This window comes from Camelina sativa, chromosome 20, assembly GCF_000633955.1.
Source record: "Camelina sativa cultivar DH55 chromosome 20, Cs, whole genome shotgun sequence".
NCBI classification, from domain to species: Eukaryota; Viridiplantae; Streptophyta; class Magnoliopsida; order Brassicales; family Brassicaceae; genus Camelina; species Camelina sativa.
The window spans coordinates 28,015,461-28,021,343 of record NC_025704.1 but is presented as its reverse complement, the minus strand read 5'-3'; positions in this window follow the sequence as shown (position 1 = coordinate 28,021,343).

Below are 5,883 nucleotides of genomic sequence, written 5' to 3'. Positions count from 1 at the left end.
ATAACTCAGCCGTAACTACATCTCATAAGTCAGCCATTTTTCATAACTCAGCCAGTCGGAAAATGGCAACTCAGCCGTGTCGTTGTGATAACTCAGTCAAAATTTTGACAACTCAACCGTGTCGTAGCGATAACTCAGCCAAAATCTTGACAACTCAACCATCAGGTGAAAACTCAGCCATTACTACAGCTGAGTTATGCGCATAACTCAGCCAAATTTAATAAGTCAGCCATAACTCTTGGCTGACTTATAAGCGTAACTCAGCCAGATTTTCATAAGTCAGCCGTCCGCTCTTACTCAAATGTTTTTTTGAGTAACTCAGCCGCAACATACCTATAATTCAGCCGCAACATACTCTGTATCGCGTTACGGCTGAGTTATGGTACACGTCAGCGATTTCTGACGTGGCGTCTGACGTGGCAATGGCATTTTTGTAATAACGTTTTTTCCGGTAACATAAAACAGGGGCACGCTGGGTATTTTGAAAATACCCGAAACATTCTAGTAATAAAAAAGTTTTTTGTAGATTCTGGTAATATTACCTAAAATGAGTAACATTTGAGTAATTCACCCTATATATATAGAGGTTTAGTAAATGGATAAGCATTAGTTACTTGATCACTAAGTAACTTGGGGACCAAGTTTAGAAGATAAGATCAAAGTGATGGATAATCACTCTTATGATTATCCATTTATAACACTCCCCCTTGATTATCCATCACCATTTACTTATTGTGTACTGCCTCATTAAAACCCTTATCATAGAAAACCCATATAGGATAAATACCATGATAAAGGAAAAAGAGTACAGTGACACAATCTCCCCCTGGAAAAGACGAGTCCTTTTCTCTTCATAGGTTTCATAGATGACTCATATCGATCATTATTTGCTTCAAACAAACGACTACTTTTCTTCATATGTTCCGTAGATGATCCATATCGATCATTCTCTTCATTATTCTGAAGAGAGATAGACCTTCACCATTGACTTTCTTCTTTGAGATCGATATTTTGCGTGTTATTTGCTGCCTCGTTAAAAACCTTATCATGGAAAAACCCAGTGGGATAAAAACCATGATAAGGGAAAAAGAGTGCAGCCACGCGAATCATCATATTCTCCCCTGGAAGTATCTTCTTCAAAAGATGCATTTTGGTCTTTGAAGATGCATTCTGAATGAGGTAGTCGGAAGCACCTTTGTAAATAACTCTGCTACATTGTTACTTGAGTTGATGGACTGACTAACTACTTCCTTATTCTTCTCGAATTCTTGAGTGTAAGAAAGGAATATGTTTTTGCCTTTCGGTTGCTTCTTGCTAATGGGTCTCAACAAGCATTAACTAGTTGATGCTGATCAAACCCTCAGTTTGAAGTTCTTTGCCAACATGTTATGAGGCTCCAATCTTAGGTAGAGAACTATTGGTTGATGTTTGGGCATCATCTGAGCCATTCTCGATATGGCATATGAAGCACAACTATTTTGGTATGACTTGAATAAGCGATAGCCAAAAAATCTATCAATGAAACGTCACGAAGTCGTTGTTTTGCGATATATCTTTATACTGATCCGATATAAATCTTCCATCTGCAAAAATAACTAGACCAAACTTGGGGGTTCCAAAATATATTAAGCCCAAGTTAATCATACTTTTGCAATAGAAGAGACATTTTAACTCATACTCAAAATCTATTCATAGATAATGAGTTATATGCTGCAAAGAGATTAGTAGAAAATAATATGCACAATTCATAAGATATATAAATGCTCGTCAGCATTTATATATAATCTAATATGACTATATCTATATATATATGATTTCCTTTAGAAGTGATTAGTATAACATCTATTTCGATAGATATTTAGTTTGGAATATCTGGAGACATATTTGTCTTTCCAAGATCTTTTATTCCACATAACTCTTCAAGAGTTTTGATGATGTTCAAAATCATCACTGTTATGAGTTCTCGAGAACATAATTATGATATCATATATCTTTCGGGATAAGCTCTTCAAGCATCCCATGAGATGTACTTCAAGTCATCATATAACATCAATTTTGATTGATATTGGGTACTTAAACTAAACATGGCGCGACACACCATTTTGTTATATATCATTATACCCTTTTGATGTTTTGACCACTAGTCCAAAAATTACTCGTCTTTCATACGAGTTTAATATAGACTTGACTATCTCTTTATTGGCCAATATATATCTTTATACGCTCACAGAGCGGAGATTTATGATCCTCATTAATCACATTTGCGCTATATCATTTTATTGTCGACATTATGTCTTTTGGTTCTATATTTCCCATGATGACATGGTTAATCGAGATCTCTTTAATCATTATATAAATGATTTTATTCAGGTACCTGATTTCATTATTAACCATATCAATCGGTTTTTCTGCTCCTCTTGAGGAGTATCTTTGCTCCTCCTAAGGAGTTTATGTGCTCATCTCTATGAGTCTATTAGCTCTTCTTTAAGAGTCTATCTACTCCTCTTTAGGAGTTCATTTGCTCCTCTTTTGAGAGTATAATCTCTTTTTAATTTGCTCTTTTTCTTTTTGAGGATTTTATTTATCTTAGGAACCATAGTAGTCTATCACGTTTCTTATGTGTCATAGACTTAGTATGTCATCCGCCAGAGACATATTTTATTGGAGCATTTTTAGTTGGGATGAGAGATTTCTCAGAACTACAAGTTCATATTCATTTAAGCGAGGATCAATATGAATCTCATTCATCAGCTTTTTGCATTTGATTTCCAGTATACATTTTGAATAGTGGTCTTTTGAACTTTTGAACAATCAAGTTCACATTCAATATATTCATTTGTTCAAAGATCCAAAGTATTATATGATTTCCCCATAGTGATGGGATCTTTATCATCCAACATGATGATATGCAAATCTTGCAATAAGCACATCTCTCATAAGATGGCTTTAACATTATTAGAGCGGAGATTCATCTCCCGCATCTATATATTTCATCCTCTGTGGATGATATTTTTATGCGGTGTGGAGGAGCATTTTAAAATATATATCACACACCCATAAGATTCAAAATGAGATATATTTGATCTCCAACCATGAATACATAACATGGGAGAAATATTTCTTTATAGATTGTTGGTCTCATATATAATATCGACTACATGCAAAACTGCATGTTCCATGTTTTGACATGGAGATTAAATCACCAAGAACCGTTTTGCAATCTCTTGGGGTTGCGCTATGAACGATTCATTATAGCTAATTTCAAGAGTGAACATCATGGATGTTATCACATGCAACATATATATGTGATAAACTATAGGATATGACTTCACTAGAGTTATATCGCTCTGGGGTATCAAATTCACCAAAGTTTATCGACTTATTATCGATGTGGGACTCCTTTAATTTCCCCCTCGAGATGATAACTCTTGGAGTTCATTCATCTCGTACTGAATCCCACTTTAGGATCAACAACATACCGATTTGGGTCATGTGTATTATCTTAGATCCTTATAAAGATGTGAGACTAGTATTATCCCCTCTAAAGATGATGACTTTTTATGACCATTCATCTTTGACCAAATCTTATTTTTAGATCGTTTATTTTTGGGGTTTAATTTGGGGATTTATTAAATAAATCAAACCATCATATATATACAATGAGCTTGTTAATCCAAAAGGATGGTGAATGGACCAACACTATATGATTCTGGAGGCATAGCCTACTACAGAATTAAGGAGGAGGTATATAATCATCGACTCCATAAACAATAGATATAAATTTAAATGAATTTAAATAATTTCAACATAAATTAGATGTTACCTGAAATATGAATGAAGTGCACTGCTTACAACCTCATGAAATGTGAACGGGGACATGCAATACTTTTGAAAGAACTTTTGTTCCTCTGAACAAATTCTCAATGATTTATAAGATCATTGATTGACCGGGATGGCTTGACCGGCAATGTTATACTTGAAGCATAAAAGAATTTCATATATACTATTATTTTGCCATCTTTCTTTCATGATATAATCATATACATGCATGTCTCCAATATGGTCGATCTTGTGATACCATAATTATTTATAGTCTAAACATAATAATTTTATTAAGAAAAAATGTCTTTGAAACTTCATGAGTTTCTTTGAGACTTCAGAGAATGCTAGACATCGATAATTATGAATCTGATGTCTTTGAAAGTCGAGAGACTAACTCACCTAGACCTTCCAATTATGTTTGCACTTTCTATGATATACTGACATGTGCTTCATATATTCTCATAAGAGAAATATATTTTTGATTTTAAAGATATTTCATTATCTTTAAATCTCATATAACACATATAGTTATTGTTTATGAATAAACAAAATTAAATAAACAAACATAAATTCAGAAAATAAAATAAGAGCTATAGCCTTATATATAAGAATTTAATAGACATAACTTTTCTTTGATCGTAGCGTAGGCAGAGCCTATCATATATAACGATCAATCTGGAAAAGACAAATCTTTTTCTTTGAACATGAATGAGGCAGAACCTCTATATGTATAACGATCAATCCGGTTTCTTTTTTATTTGATCATGAATGAGGCAGAACCTCTATATGTATAACGATCAATCCGGAAAAGACATAGCCTTATATTTGATCGTATAGAAGGCAAAACCGATCTTTCTAGAAAGGACATAGCCTTTTGTTAGATCGTGATGGAGATGTGAAGCCTACCATGTCAAATGATCAATCCAAATATTGTATAGCTTTATATATGATCGTAAAGGAGGCAAAGCCTACCATATATCAAACAATCAATTTGGATATAACATAGCTATATATTTGATCGCAAAGGAGATAAAACCTACCACTTATAACGATCAATCCAAAAAACGACATAGCCTTTATATTTGATCATATAGGAGGCATTGCCTTCCATTTTTAATGATCTTTTTGGAAAAGACATTGTTTTTTGTTAGATCTGGAAGGAGGCAAAGCCTACCATATATAACGATCTATCTATCCAAAAAAAAAAACTTTTATTTGATCGTAAAGGAGGCAGAGCCTACCATATATAACGATCTATCTATCCAAAAAAAAAAACTTTTATTTGATCGTAAAGGAGGCAGAGCCTACCATATATAACGATCTATCTATCCGGAAAAGATATAACTTTTATTTGATCGTAAAGGAGGCAGAGCCTACCATCTAACGATCTATCCGGATATGATTTAGCTATAGATTTGATCGTAAAGGAGGCAACGCCTACAATTTATGACGATCAATCCAGAAAAAGGCATAATTTCACGATGTCTATAATATTTATGTTCTATAAATATAAATCAAAGCAGTATAAATTTACTTACCTCGTAAAAGCTCCAGCAGTAAAGACATCGTGCTGATAACGTGTTATAAAACATAACGTAAAATATAAAATTATTATATTATATATGTATATGTATATATGTGTATGTATAATATATACATACTATAGAAAGAGAGAGACGAGAGGTAAGTGAAAGAATTCTTCTCTCTTACTCTTATTATTACATCTTCTCTCTTACTCTTCTTCTTTTATTGTTCATATATTTACAATTGAAGGAAAGCACATATATATATAGAGGTTTAGTAAATGGATAAGCATTAGTTACTTGATCACTAAGTAACTTGGGGACCAAGTTCAGAAGATAAGATCAAAGTGATGGATAATCACTCTTATGATTATCCATTTATAACAATATGTTGTTTTTCAAGGAGAATTATTGTTTTCGCTCTCCTTCATGCAAGTCTTTGTTTTCTCTTTAAAAACTCATGTAACCTCATTATCAAAATTATCTAGTCTTTTGAATAAAAATCTTTCTCTCATTTTCTAGATCAATCTCGTTTGTG